Raw genomic sequence first — 16,809 nt, forward strand, 5'->3', positions numbered from 1 at the left:
AGTCAACAGCCGGAAATGATCGGCTAGTGTAAGACCAAGATGACAGAGCCAGCACGTGGGTGAAACAATTCTGCCATGCCTGGACACAAATTATACACCCAGTGAAATCATGGGGGTGGGGGAGCGGATACTATGGAAAGTCGCAGATGCTGTACTTGTGTCCAAGGTATTGTACGATATGAATTACGAGAAGTGCACAAAAAAGATAACTCATCGAGTACAGGCGTCGTGTACTGACAGGACTTTCCCACTTTTCCATGCTTGAAGACCTCTACGAGATAGAGCAAACGAACAAGCACCTAGGCAGAGTAGAGTTGCAGTCAGTGCCCCAAATTATTTGTCTCAAAAGTTCGGAACCTGATTGCGAGATACTATGCCAGCTAGCATGTGAGACACAAATACGACTACCACTCCCTTCAGAAACATAGCCTTAGGAGCATCTGAACTTGAAACATAACAGGTTCATACCGTGCAACGTGGATGTAAACAATTAGGCCAGGAGACTATATGCAATTGCTAAACACACAGAAGAGGTTGCTGATCATGAAGACACAAACATATATCAGGCACATGTGGTACATTGATGTTGCAATAAGAGTGTAAAAGTAGTATGACACTACATAAAATTAACTACCATACAACCAGAAAAGCTGAACTGAGAGCAGTCAAAGCAGCACTTGCAGTGCAAATTTGCAGACTACAATATCCTACATGCCTGCATGGTTTCAGCAAGAACTCTCAGGTGCTTACACATCACACAAGATTGTCAGGAAAATCTGGAGATTGACACACCACGTGCCAGCACATGAGCAAGAAATGAAATTACACGATACATAGCCATGCAGACATTCCAGGACCCGAGTGGGCTCATGAGCCCAACATAAGAAATGAAAATTGGAAAAGTTGGCATGGATTTATTATTAACTACAGCAAAAAAATAGACAACGCACAACATCAAAGGACGCTGTGCGTTCACTTCGTTCTTGTCTATTGTGTTTCTGTTCAACACACACTCACAGACACGCGCGCGCGCGCGCGCGCGCATGCATGCACGCACGCGACCACGCACACACGCACGCACACACACACACACACACACACACACACACACACACACACACACACACACACACACACACACACACACACACACACACACACACACACACACACACACACACACACACACACACACACACACACACACACACACACACACGCACGCACACGCACACACACGCGCACACGAATGTTGCAAGGGCGCATAGCATGAAGCAGTACCAACAGGATGACACTAGAGTGGTATGAGGGAGCGCTAACTTTCAACTCCGACTTATTGTGAAAATGAGGCAATTTGTACAGCTGAACAGAAAAAAACGACGGCAAGAAGGCCAGGTAAAAAATTGGTGCAACCAAACATAAATAAAGATGTTAAAGAAAGAAAACAGATAAAGATTCCAAGTGCAGGAAAAAACAAATCACTACAATCGCCAATCATGCATGCCAGCACCTTTCAAGAAACTGTTCTTTTTCCAATAAACAAACCGACAGCTTGCTTATGCAAGCACAATCTTCCAGTTCCATGCCACTTGAAAAACAAACTTCTTGGAAGGTAGTCGCATGCGCAGTTGGTAATCTCAATGCTTTTTTTTCCTGAATTTGTATATTTATTTGTATTTTCTCTCTTCCCTGTTTTTCAATGTTTGGTCTCATCAAGGAGTGGTTTTTATCAATCTTTCTTGCTGTACTACTTTATGGCTGTTGGTTTGTGACTGTTGGTTTAGAATATCTGATTTCGGTCTCAATTTTACTAAAAATTTGCAAAAATTGTGAATTTTCAGAAAACTAAACTATGAAGTTTACAACTCTCTAGCTCAGCAAGGAAAAAACGATATCATAATTCTGTGAATTGCATCTGATAGTACAACTAAAGCGGACAAAATTGATATGTTGCACATGAATCTTAACAAACTCAGTATTTAGAGTTACAGCTTTTGCAGAAGCCTTGTATAGAACGTAACAAATTGACATATCGAATTGGTCCACTTTGAATGATGTAATCGATGCCGTTTACAGAACCGCGATATCTGTTCTTGATGCAGCGCTATTAATATGTAAACTTCGTGCTTCTATATTTTTCAAGCTTTCGGATTTTTGAAAACCTTTTAACAAAATTCAGGCGCTAAACCGAAAAGTCCCTTTCAACAGTCACTAGAATCTGCCTTTCTCTCTCAAATACAACAAATTTCATTCAAATCAGTATAGAGGTTATCTCAGGAAATTGTTATTGCGTTTTACATGTATTTGAACAGGCCGCTTTAGAGTTGGGCCCGAGCTAAAGCTTCCTCATACCTGCTGTTTGCATTTTGGTATAGTTTGTGAACAGTGTAGCGTATAAACATTAAATGATATTAAGGTTGGGACTTATGCGGTGCATAAACAAACCTTGCAAAAAATGACATGTCGGATTGTTGAAAATAGCACCAGTTGTATATATCGCAGTTACTTTATCAGCATTTAATTGACTACTTCAGAAAAACTTCATCTTGCAAGATTCCAACATGTGCGCTGAATGTGCACTTTCTATTTTCTTTTCTGCCTTTAATGTGGTCGTTACTGCGTGGTCACATCTCACACATTCGAAAAAAGAAAGGTTCACTCAATTGCTTTATTGCAACATATTTTTAAAATGTGTACATCACTGCTATTGCAACACCAGAACTTGATACAAACACGCACACTATAGGATGCGGACAAATGCTCACGACAAACTCCAGAATGTTTGCATCCTGATACTTATGAAAGTGAACAGGTTCATTCCATGGCTGTTAACGAGAGGGAGAAAGAAAACCTAATTGTGTTGATAGAACAAAATCGCATTGATAATCTTAGAGGAACAGTCATTGCTTAACACTTTCGAAATGATTAATTATAGCTTCCTATCGACATTGAAGCAGCCTTTCGGAGCAAGAACATCAATCAGTTTTTCCAGCTTTGAGCATTCAATTGCACGAAATTCAAGCGGGCATCAAATTCCGCAAATTGAATTGTTTTTAGGAATGCCAGACACTAAGGTGATCATCTGGTAAAAAATTGCCCGTGTGCACATTAAAACCCTTACCTCACGCTTTCTCCTCTTGGCGAAGGCCGCTTTTGGAGGTGGCGAGGCGTTTCTCTTGTAGGAGAATATAGACGGAACAACGCCGGGCTTCAGTCATTTAACTGGAATACCGATTGCCCGCATCGTTGTCAAGCTCCGATGATAGTCACTGTCGCGGAAATGGTCCGAGCACAGCACAGTTGATTTCGTCGGCACGAACTTATCTCTCCTCACCGCACGTACCCACTGCGCTGCAAGCTTCTTTTCCTTCGGGAATTTGTGAAACACCACATCGTCTCGCCCGCCTGTGTTCGCGCAGCCGAATGCTGCACAGAACGAGGGCATGTTGGGCGCCCTTGGCTGTAGGCACTCACGCAGCACAGAAGGAAGGAACAGTTTACGAAAATCGCAAAACAAACGTGAGCGGCGGCGGCGGCGGCGGCGGCGGCAGATCTCTCGTAGCGTCGTTCAGTAAAGCGCAGGACGGAAAGAGGCATGCCAGCACATGTCAGCACGCCGGTCCGCAGCTCGGTTGGCTCGGTTTCCGCCCATGACGTCGCTCTCGCCGGTTCTCTCCTCTGGCAACAACCTCACCCGGCGCTCCGGGAAGCGATGGGGGCGTGTCCGCGCGGGTGATTTAGAAAGCGACTTCCGCCCCTTATATTAACAAAACGAAAAAAAATTTCGGAACCGTAAATTATTAGGTCTGTTCTTCCCAATCCCAGCAATTCATGAAAATTGAAAACCGTTTCAGCTTCCCTTTAAGATCGTCGACACCACCCGCTTGGAGCAGTGTTTTGTGGCTTACAGTTCTAAAACAATTTGTAAGTTGTGCTTACTCGTTGCCTGCACTCCAAAATATCTTGTGAGAAGGCAATTTTTTTGTTTGGGACCTTAATTAACGAAGCAGTTTATAAGCTACCTTTCGTGTGTGTAGGTGCCGGCTGTTCTCATCAATGATGCATGAATTTCCATTTATCACTTGTCGTCCAAGAGATGCAGCGCCCTGCCTACGCAACATCGGTTCGCTTGCCTGCGCGCGTAATCTTGCTTTTTATGCCCGTAATCGTTTTTCCGACGTAGCACAAGTTTGAACAAGAAAGTAAATTTAATGCGCAACGTTTTAGAAGGTACAGGTATAAGAAAGAGCGCTGAAAACAATTTTTGTTTTTGTTTTTCAGCATGTAGTCCATATTCTTTGCCTAAGAACTTCACGTCGTCTTCAATTTTCGGTTGTCTTCAATATCGCGATGTTCGCGTAAGTATGGACGTGATAAAATAAAGGGCTTCCCAGTTCAACAAAACTTTATGTCATGCCCATTTCACATTTGTTACACTAAGAACAAACGTTAAGTCAAGCTAAAGTGTACATGATTACTCAAAAAGATCTAAGGCGTCAATACTAGCGACAACAGAGCTTTAGAAGCGAGATATTGAGGTAAATGTACAATATGACTTGCGACTCAACCGGTACATACAAGTATTAACCCGATGACGTCGTAACTCCTCATCATAATTCTGCCAATAGTACTCGAACGCACCACGGTTGCTTAATGGCTATGATGGGGGTTTGCTGAGCATGAGGTCGCGGGACTCAACACCGACCATGGCGGCGGCATTTCGATGGGAGCGAAATGCGAAAATACCCGTGTACTTAGATTTAGGTGCACGTTAAAGGACCCCTGGTGGTCCAACTTTCTTGGGCCCCCCACTACGGCGTGCCTCATAATCAGATCGCGGTTTTGGCACGCAAAACATCATAATTTAATCTAATTTATTTTAGTACTAAACCAGTGAAGTTTGTTATCACTGCATTCAAGTATAAGACGGAAGAAAATGCTACTTATCCATCTCTATTCAATTCGTAGAAAAAAAATTCGTTAGCGTTAACCTTGACAATGACACGGCGGGTTGTCTATAAGTTTAGTTTTAGCTCAACCCTGCACTTTTGATTGGTAGCTTCTGTATCGGTAGTGCTGGGCTTGTTTTGCCACGAACCTCGTGCCAAAGAGCCAATCACGTGCACGTGATATTGAAGCGATCGAGACAACAGACACGACAAGTGGACCCTGTCATGCGTCTCGCTGCGAGGTGACATCGAGAAAAATTATAGTGACAAACTTTTGTTGTTGAATGTCAAACATGCCGCGAGGCGAACATGTTCACCAGAGGTTACCACATCTAGAACTCCCCCTCTTCCAGGTGGTCAGTCGTGTTCGCAGTGACTTATCTGAGCCGTGTACGCGTATTCTTTTTTTTTTGCATATTGTAACAGAAAAAGTGACCAGGCCAACAAGACGGCCATCACTGTTTATTACTGTTGCTAAAAAGCCCCACAAGTTTTCTTAAGGAGCACCTTATTCGCTTCTTCGTCCTCGGCGAGCTTACATATGTATTGTGAGCTTTTACTGTGGATGGCCGTAAGTGTAATCCAGTTCGAAATTTGAAGGTTTCCTTCTTAAATATAGTTTTTGCAAATAATTAGTGAACGCCCGTTATCTCACTATCTTCATGAATTGCCTGGTTTATATTTCTTGCAACAAATTTCTTAGAAACATCTGTTGCAGATGTCATAATTCTAATCTTTGATCTGAAATACTAGATCGGGTGGCCATTAGTTCGACGAGAAATCGAAACATCTAATTGAATGATTAACCTAAGTATGTTAGTTAACTTTTTTAATTATTGACAATTACGGCCAATATTTCTATCTACGAATTACAGCCGTTACGTCCTCAAGGCGTATCCACTCGGAACGAATTCTCCGAGCTGCAGTAATTTTGTGAAAATTTCAAAGTGTGCGACGAAATGCATTGGTGTTTCATTTACTTTTGTGCTTCAATGCAGAACACAGCGTTTTCCTAAAAGAAGTAGCTGGAATGCCACTGCGCTTTCTGAGAAACTTTGAAACTTAATAACTCGAGACTGGTAGTCCTGAGAATCAGTCTCAAGTGAATACGCCTTCCGAACTCACTGGCTATAATGCGTAGATTGAAAAAGTGACCATAATGCTAGTAATGAAAGTTTAATTACCGTAGTACTTTTATGCATTTTGGTTTCTCAAAAGTATAGGCCGGCTGGCTCATCGAGTAATTTTTGTTAAGGATTAGAATTGTGCAATCTGCCACACGTAATTTTTAAAACTTTGGTGCAGCTAAACGAAAATAAACCTGTATATCCAAGGTTCAAAGTGCGTGGGTTAATTATGGTCTTAATTTGCTGCATATAACGTATTGAAGCACCTGAAAATGATGTCCTGTGTGCCTTCTCTAGTGTCGGGCGTTTCTTTGCACTAAAAGCAGTTAGTATCACAATGAATGCGGGACAACGACAGCATGACGAGAGCCGGATGACAGAGTTCGAATGACGACGATGGAATGACCACGTCTGCATCACGATCATGAGCTTCCAAATAGCGGCCCAAGCTATTAGGCAACTTGGACCACTGTTTTGGCGTAGACTAGGTGACGAGGGTCAGGTGAAGCAGGCATGACGATGGAACAACTATGGTGACAGCCAACTACGCGCCTTGCCTAGTGGAAGAGACAGACAGACAGACAGACAGACAGACAGACAGACAGACAGACAGACAGACAGACAGACAGATGGACGGACGGAGGGACGGACGGTCGGACAGACAGACAGACAGACAGACGGACCGACGGACGGACCGACAGACAGACAGACAGACAGACGCAGCCAGACAGCAGCGCCGGACGGACTGACGAACGGACGGACGGACTGACAGACAAACCGACGCAGCCAGACAGCAGCGCCGGACGGACTGACGAATGGACGGACTGACAGACAGACAGACGCAGCCAGACAGCAGCGCCGGACGGACGTATGGACGGACGGACAGACATACAGACAGACAGACAGACAGACAGACAGACAGACAGACAGACAGGCTGACTGACTGACTGACTGACTGACTGACTGACAGACAGACAGACAGACAGACAGACAGACAGACAGACAGACAGACAGACAGACAGACAGACAGACAGACAGACAGACGGAGGGACGGACGGAGGGACGGACGGTCGGACAGACAGACAGACAGACAGACGCACAGACAGAGGGACGGACGGTCGGACAGACAGACAGACAGACAGACAGACAGACAGACAGACGGACCGACAGACAGAGGGACGGACGGTCGGACAGACAGACAGACAGACGGACGGACGGACGGACGGACGGACGGACGGACGGACGGACGGACGGACAGACGGACGGACGGATGGACAGAAGGGCGGACAGACGGACGGATGGACAGAAGGACAGACAGACAGACGGACGGACGGATGGACAGAAGGTCAGACAGACAGACGGACGGACGGACGGACAGATGGACAGAAGGACAGACAGACGGACGGACGGATGGACAGATGAACGGACAGACAGACAGACAGACAGACAGACAGACAGACAGACAGACAGACAGACAGACAGACAGACAGCGGCGCCGGATGGACTGACGAACGGACGGACAGACTGACAGACAGACAGACAGACAGACAGACAGACAGACAGACAGACAGACAGACAGACGCAGCCAGACAGCAGCGCCGGATAGACGTATGGACGGACGGACAGACATACAGACGCAGCCAGACAGCAGCACCGGACGGACGGATGTACGGACAGACAGACAGAAAGACAGACAGACAGACAGACAGACAGACAGACAGACAGACAGACAGACAGACAGACAGACAGACAGACAGACAGACAGACAGACGCTGCCAGACAGCAGCGCCTGATGGACGTATGGACGGACGGACAGACATACAGATGCAGCCAGACAGCAGCACCGGACGGACGGATGTACGTACAGACAGACAGACAGACGCGGAGCCGGACAGCAGCGCCGGATGGACGGACGGATGGACGGACGGACGGACGGACGGACAGACAGACAGACAGACAGACAGACAGACAGACAGACAGACAGACAGACAGACAGAGGGACGGACGGCGGACGGACGGACGGAGCCAGACAGCAGCGCCGGACGGACGGATGGACGGACGGATGGGTGGGCGGACGAACGGGTGGGCAGACGGACGGGTGGGCGGACGGAGAGGTAGGCAGGCAGGCAGGCTAGCAGTCGCAAAATGTCTTTAGTAGGCAAAGAACGTTAATCGTAACAAAGGAAAGTGCGGGAGATAACAGCCTAAGAATGCTACAAACAGCCGCTATCTCGAACAATATCGTAGAAATATAAATGAACTGATGATCCCTTCCTCTAGTACGCGTTTATGTAGAGACATCTTAAGTAATTTGCCTATTTTATGAGGAGGAGGAGGGACCAGTACAATTTGGATTAAAGTTAATAAAGAATGTGGTGATCTCTGTGCTATTGTGTCCGTCTTATTTTTTATTTTTCTCGCTTTCACTGATTAGCTTTATGCTCTTGCTTGTGAATTTGAATTGTAGAGTTACGGCTTATGTGTTATGAGATGTTATTCTCAGGGTTTTCTCATTTTCAATGCTCGCCGGAACAGAACAGCAGCTTCCGCCTATCCGAGGCGCCAACAAATTTTAGGCTCCATTTAATCTAAAGAGAAGGAATGAAATATACGCTGTGCTGTTAAACCACCGTATATCGGTTTCCGCTCTATCGCAGTGTCTGAGTTTTGTTAATTATCCAAAACCGTTCCTAGAAACAGCCTCTCGGACTAACCACTTAGTAAGAGGCTAGTTGCAATATCGTTATTCTGCTACTGATATGTTCTGCGCAACACTGCGGCCTTCTTCACGGTGGCGTATTCCCATTAGGCAGTGACTGAGATTGGAATAAAAGGAAACAAACGACAACGCGAACATTACGCAAAGAAAGTCGAAGGAGCGAATGCTTCCTCGTGGCGTGAACAGCAACGTCCAGTCTGCATACACTTAGAAAAACTTGCTTTCTGGTCGCCGAGTCATAAAATTTTTGTGCTGGGCACAGGGCAGTGTGCCTCGTACCTTGAGTGAGGCTTATTTGCTAAACCAAAGAAAAACTGGTCAGACAGCGGAAACAAATCCCGGATGTGTCTTGAGAGCTCGTCTAGAGGAGTCAAGACAAAGTGTAGAGACAGACTTGAATAACGACGTTACGGAAATCGCGACGAGGGCCGACTGTGTGAGACGGGGTGAAAAAGTTTCGCTCGAGAAGACGGTTTACTCATATTTATCGCATGGCTTAATTTTTATTTCATTTGTTGTTGTTCTTAGCTCAGCCTTTCGTGAACCAGCGAGTGAAACAGCGCTATTGCTGGAAAAAATGCTCCGGCTCTGTACTTATCTGCTGATGTTTCCACTTTTGTCTTATGACCGCGAAAGAGATTCGCTAAGCGGTGCGATTTCGTATTGACGAAGACTGGCGCCTGTGCGGATTCAAGAACTACAGGCTGCTTTACGAGCCTCTACCACTGAACAGTGTAAGATCCTCAGAAAATTTCTATTGAATTTTGATCCTCCGAGTTCTGAAGAGTACTGCTTGCGTGTTTTGACGAGAGTGCTCGAAATCATGGGGCATCGTGAAAGCCATAGCTGGTGTGTTTGTGGAAAGCTAGAGCTAGGTTCAACTTGCACCTTTGTTTTGACGTAAATGTGATGCTTCTGTAAATCTCTCTCTCTCTCTCTCTCTCTCTCTCTCTGTCTGTTGCTCGTAGAACCGTTTGCTTTGTTTCCGTACATTTCACCATCATGAATGGACAGAAAATTTGCATTGCCCAGAACCGAACCATTCTTATCTGTAAATAGCAATGTGAATTCGACCGTTGTTCGTCCGGTGCGAGTTCCAATACTGTACGGTTTCATGAAACGGTGTATATTCAGCATCATGTTTGCAAGTGGCATAGTGAATTTCTGAATGTTGCCGCGCCTGCCCCGTCATATCTCTATCATTTTGTTTCGCCCGAAAGGCGAACCATCGATTGCGATAGCAAATTAGTAGACAGTTTTATGAAATAAAAATAGTAGTTTTATCGGCCGTATAAACTTGGAAACATTCGCTTACGAACTGAATTAACAAGTATGACGTGAGCGTGCACGAGCAAACATGAACGTATCGCACTCGATCAGCCTGGACACTCCCTGTCAAAACGCTGGTGTGAGCAAGTGCGGCAGCAGCAGCGAGCGCAGTGACCGTTCTAATAGTCGTTTCCATGTAAGGACGACGAGCACACAGCGCACACAAAGGTATGAGTCGTCTGCAGATCCCTTTCAAGATACGGCACGTGCGACCTCGGGCGGCCATGCTAAGTAGGCTCTTGTTGGCGGGGTGGAAGTCGCCCCCCCCTACCTCTTCATTCCGCGGTGCCTGCCCGCTTTCCTCCCTATCGCACGCGAGATTGCGCCGCGGTCGTTAATTCCCCTTGCGCCCGTCACGAAATACGCAGTTGCTACCGGTAAAACCCCTCAGTAAAAAAACAAAAGTAACGCCATCCTTTGAAGATTGCCGCCGTCCGCCTCCACCTGCGCGTTCCCTCCACGCTCAGCCCTCCCATTGGCCGAAAGCCGTCGTGCGCTTTATTTTCTTGCTTCTTTTTGCTTCCGCCAGTATAGCATTGCAAACACTGCGAGTGGCATACGCACACGCCACGTTTCGCGCCTCCTTTGCGCTTTTGTAGCGTAGTCCTGTCTTCGTGAGGTCGTCTTGCTGTGCCTTCAGATGAACCACAGATGAAACTGACAGCAAGCAACTCTTCCGACTTCCATCTGCGAAGCAAGACGTGGTGCGGAGGAAGGTATGACTTCAAAGAATGAGCTGGGTTCATTTCAACCCAACGCAGTGGTCCAGGCTCGGTGAAGTAAGCGAGCGATTTTTCGCTCACCACTAATGTCGCATGCTGCCATGTTGTATGCGGCTTCGTTAGTTTTTAGCTCTCATAAGTGCCGCATGTTCGCGCTGCGTTTATTTGCAACTTGCGTGGCCGCCTTCAATTAAGTCGTCGTAAAGCGCACGTGCTTTTTGTCAACCGAGTCATACATTCCATGGCGTTGTCTTTGTTTGGTCTCAATGTATGCGAACAGCACCTTTCTGAGTGCGGTGACGGTGTGGCGACCGTACCTTGAATGCGATCTGCGATGCCGACAAAGATACAGCTGATCTGCTGTGTATCTGCTGCTATCAGCAGATACGGCTGATGCAGCTTCGCGCTTTTTGTTCTGGGCGCTTATTTCGTGTCGAAAAAAGACGCGCAGGCCCGTATCTCTAAACGCGTTCTGCGAAAGTGGCTGAGTGCGGCGTTGCTAAGACGCTGCTGAGACGCTGCTGAAACGCTGTGGTTTTGCCGCTTCATTGGCGCTGGAACGAGAGAGGCAGCACAAATAAGTAGAGGCAACCAAGCTAAACAAGCGCAACGAAATCAGACGTCCTCTCTTGATGTTTCGTGAGCCAGTCACAACATGAAGTAAAAAAAATTCCAATCAAAATACGGCCTCAAAGGCGTGAACAACACGTAGCGACATCGTTTGATTCGGAGAGCGTCTGCTATTTCGGCTCCGCGTAGGCGGAGCGAACGCCAGTGCAGGAGGAGTAGTGATGAGATGGCGCTACCTTTATTTTATTTAGGGCACAACGCACAACGCCCCTCCCCCCAGCCTCCCTCCCTCCCTCCCTCCCTCCTGTCTCCCCACAGCCTTTTGCGCGAGGGAAGATGACCTAGTTTTCTCTCCTCCTTCCTCCTTCACGCCACCAGATTGAGCTCCGATCGTCGGGTTTCCTCACGCACTTACACTGTTTACATACACCATGCGACATACACATACACATACACTATACGACGCGCGGCGACGGTGTCATCGCCCGTGGACTTTATACGGAACATCGCGGTTACAGCGACGGCGACGACAAAAGTATGCCTGGAGTGTCCATGCAATAGAATGTACCAAAAGCGTTGGACTCCCAGCAGTATAATTTGGCCGCTGGAGGTTACGTTCGCTTTTATCAATTTTAGAGCGCAGCTCTTTGGCGTCCGTTCCTGGGTTTCGCGTCGTCGTCGGCGTCGGCGTCGTCGTCGGCCTCGTAACCAGCTCCGCCCCCCTTTCATCCCCCCAGCGCTAGCAGCGACCGACTGATACCGCTGGATGCCGCTGACGCCGCTAGAGAGTCAAGATAACGTGACTGCATAGAACACCGTCGCCGCCATGCAGAAAGAGGAGGAAAGGGTCCCCCCCCCCTGTTCTTGTGTGGCGGATAGCTGGGGTTGACTCACTATCGCCGTCAGCGGCATCAGTCAGTCGCTGCTATCTCTTCCCTCCTCCCTTTATCGTGTTGTCCGCTTGCTGCGCGCGCTTCTGCCCCCATCGTTTGCCGCTGGGTGTACACGCCGCCCCCCTCCGCTTCCGCTTACTGCTGGTTGCTCTCGACGGCGGCGATGAGCCTCCGCTTCGGCGGCGCGAACTGCAGGGTCTTCTCGGCGGCGGCGATGAGCTTCTGCTTCAGCCTCGCTTACTGCTGGTTGCTCTCGACGGCGGCGATGAGCCTCCGCTTCGGCGGCGCGAACGGCAGGGTCTTCTCGGCGGCGGCGCTTAGCCTCTGCTTCCCCCACGGCTGTGACAACCTCGCGAGGCACTTGTATAGATCTCGTCTTTGAGAATCAAGCATTGGTGTACCAAGTCGAACATATATCAGTCTATTTCTCCGACCACAAAGCTTCCTTCATGACTGTCAAGAACTGTTAGTGGAGTCTTTGTTAAAGGAATACGTGTGAAAAATAAAAAGAAATTATGTGATAGCGCATACATGTGTTGCTCGATTTCTTTGCCTCAATCTATCCAAAAGGTGAAACAGCTTATTTGCTGCGCTCACATTTCGCATTAGGAAGTAACGTAATCGTCGGTAATTTTTTTTGCTAAGGCAGGCGCGTCTCCCACATTTAAGTCATATAATGCAAATTATGAAGTTCAACATTTCACTGGCATTCTGCAGGAGGGACTGAGCATATACATTCTACTAAAATGAATTCGCCGTTCACGTTGCACAATTTTGCTTTTCGACAGCTTCGCAAATCACTGAAATGTAAAGAGTATGCCCACAAAACAGCAAAGAGTGGAGCATCAAAATAGAAAGCTCAATTCAAGGAGTACCGATATGTTAATAATAACTTCTACGGACGTAATCACTAAATCTGTATTGGCTCACTCGAAAATGATATTTCTGAAAAACATATAAATCTCTGGAAATAAGTGCAACTGAGTTCGACAATTAGTAAAACAAATCACGGGCGTAGCGAGGAAGGGGGGGGGAGGGCTTATGCGGCTTCAGCCCTCTCCGCCCCCCTTCCCCTGAAATTTTTTCGTGCTGTCATGCAGCGCCGACCACAACAACTCCCAGCGCCGGAAATCATTGTGAATTTTGTCTAGAATGTATTTTTCACGCTCGAAAAGACATTTCAGAGCGAACATCGCAAAATCAGGCTGGATTTCGCGGCAACGTCCACAAACCTGGAGTCACATCCGAGCACAAGAGAAAAGACGGGGAATGCAGGAGATGAAAATTCAAGACGATGAGCAAAACGTGAACAAGGTGAATGCAGGAGCCAACGTTTCGACAAGTGGACTTGTCTTGAAGACAAGTCCACTTGTCGAAACGTTGGCTCCTGCATTCACCTTGTTCACGTTTTGCTCATCATCCGAGCACAAAGTCACATTCGAGTCACATCTGAGCACAAAATTTCAAGTGAGTTTTGATGGCGAGCGGGCTCGTCGAGGCATCTCGCGGAGGCCGCGGAGTCTATGGAGCGCATGGATTTCGATTCCGCAACATTGTGGGTATAAAGTTTTCATCAACTTTTAAAGCGAAATGGGCATTAACATATTCAAAGTCGTGCTTTAGGTGTTCAATTGCGGAACTTTGTAGGTTTTGTGTTGTTATAAACATCGGACACCAGAAGTGCATTGACTTTTCTAATGTTGTACATCGGAGCATACAACTAGACAAGCCAAATCAACACACTACCAAACAAGTTGACATAGCACGCAGCCAGGTCCTATCAGAGGAAGCCTTATGGTAATTCATTTGTGCCGTCATGTCACAGAAAAGAACATCAACTTTTTTTCGCCTGCGCCAAAGCATCCATGTCAAGGCACTGAAGCCAGCAAAGTTAACTACGTTTTTATTTATTTTTTCGACTTTGACATTTTTTTTTTATTTTCTCGCTACCCGCGGGCGGTCCGAGCCAGCCAGAGCGCATGCATTTTTCTCGTTTTGCTCCGACCACCCCCCGCCATACTTCGATACGCGTTCGTTTTTCTCTGGCTGAGTGGATTTTCACCTGGCAGAGTTTTGGACGCTTTCCGGCTAGCAGATGAGAAAAGGAAACAATGGTCGCTCGCCAGCATCAAAACGGGGACTCGGCGGATTGCAACGCGTTCGCTTGAGCGCAACCTCCCAGGAAAATTTTGTCTCGCCGGTGTAGGATACCGAGCAGTATGCGTATGGGCTGTCTGTTGACCAAGCGTTTCGCGTTTTCTTCGATATTCCTTTGGCAGCCACATTAGGTGCCCAAAGTAGGCATTCGTTTGTGGCCAACATGCTTTCCTTCGCGTTTGTTTTTTCATTTGGATGCCCCCACACCACAAAATAAAGAGAAATACATTGTTGCAGCGCAGCAAATTCTCGCATGGTAAAAGTTCGATTTTGTTACTTCTTCTTTTGCGGAAAGTAATGGGCCACGGGACGCTTCAGTTGCCGGATACACTTATTATATTATTGCGATAGCAATCTTGTGGACACTCCAGGCGCAATGCTGTCGTCGCCGTCGCACTCATGTTCCGCGCGCCGTGACCGTGACCGTTTCGTGACCGCGCGCCGCACGCTGTATGCGCGAGTGAAAGCCTAGGTGGAGGCGGGCTGAGGGGGGGAGGTGCCATGGGGGAGCCGACGATGGTGGCTCTGTCTTCTGTGCGCAAGGGAGAAAAGCACGTAGGAAGCGCGGCGCCTCCTGTTGCGCGCGATAAATCAGTTTGCGTGGAGAGAAATAAGGCTGCGATCTCTGAATTTGTGGTTGCGCAACATGTTTATTTGCCTTGTTTCACGCATTATATATAGCGACTTTTTCTTAGATGCGTAGATTTATTGGAGACTTATGCGTATAGTTAAATATATTATTGCGAGGTTTTCTATATACGTGCAGTGAACTTTGTTTCCAGTGACACTTTTTTGCCCTTTATCACGCTGTATCTTCGCATTTGTATATTGCATTATATCTTCGCAGTTCTAATGTACGAGGGCGAGTCAGATGAAAGTGAGCCAAACCACCCCGCTCAATAATGGTTTGGTTCATTATGTGCGAGGCACGCGCGTAGCCCACAGACATCTCTCAGTTACAAGAGTGAAAAACAGGTGTGAGGATAAATGCTCTTTAATGCTCTCATAGATTGGGTTGAACAGGGTTGCGTGACATAATGGAAGCGTTGGAGCAAATGGTTCAAAGAAGGACGTCAAAGTTGCAAAGTCGATCCAAGACCGGGTCAAAGCCTCCGTGCGATCACCACCAACACAATTGAAAAGGTTGATGCAATTAGACAAGAACGGAGGATAAGCATCGATGAACTGGCAGAGTGTGTGAACATCAGTCATGGTTTGGTTCGCACCATAATTCATGACCACCTCGGTTATCAGCTCTTGTGTGCGCAATGGATGCCCAATATTTTGAACCACTGCCAGAAGACGGAGGAGTTCAGCGCTGCCTTGACTAATCTCATCCGGTATCACGATGAGGGTGACGACTTGTTGTGTGCAATTGGGACCCCGAGGACCAATCATTGTTCTCCCAGTACGAGCCTGAAATACGACGGCAATGCTTACTGTGGAAACATTCGAATTCGCCATTCGCGAAGGAAGCAAAGGTCGTCATTTCTGCCGGAAAGGTGTTGTTCACTTTTCTTTCGATTGTCAAGGGCCATTCAATAAAGTTGTATCCATCCGTCCATTCATCCATCAGGGTCCATTACTGAGAGACTATTAATCGTTTCGGATATTGTGAAATGGCGGATCGGCTGCTTGTCGCAATGAAGAACAAATGCCTGGAAAATTGAGGAATGGGGTCACCTTGCTCCATGACAATGCCCGTCCCCATTTCGCTGATGTGGTTAACACAAAACTGGCAAAGGTCAAGTGGGAAACGTTGAAACATCCACCATGCAGCCCAGACCTGTCACCTTGCGATTTCCAGATTTTGGGGCATTTGAAAAAAAATAAATAAACTCAGTGCCCATCCACTCTGTGAAGAAGGATGATCAGCGAAGCTGCTTATGTGGGCCCCTTAATGGCGAACTGCACCTTCGCCGCAGGTCGGCCCGGCATTGCACTATATTCAGCATCGGCCCACGTATGGGGAGTGCTTAACGCCTGCTTCACCTCTGCCGCGGGTCGGCCCGGCATTGCACTACCTTCGCAATCGCCCCACATATGGGGAGTGTTTAACGCCTGTTTCACCTTCGCCACGGGTAGGCCCGGCATTGCGCTATCTCCGGGATCGCCCCAAAATATGGGAAGTTTTTTTTTGCTTACCACAACGACACGAAAATTTCCTTGGATGGTACAGGCATACAGCTTCGCTATAAAACAGCTCAAGGGAACCAGATTCGTTTTGGATGATGACGTGAAAGAGTCAGTTACAGACTTTTCGAAGAAGCAACCCAAGGAGCTTTTTGAGACGGGAATCACACCGCCCGTTAGTCAGTGGGACAAATGTCGAAATGCTCATGG

The sequence above is a fragment of the Dermacentor variabilis genome, chromosome 5, assembly GCF_050947875.1.
Source record: "Dermacentor variabilis isolate Ectoservices chromosome 5, ASM5094787v1, whole genome shotgun sequence".
Lineage (NCBI taxonomy): Eukaryota > Metazoa > Arthropoda > Arachnida > Ixodida > Ixodidae > Dermacentor > Dermacentor variabilis.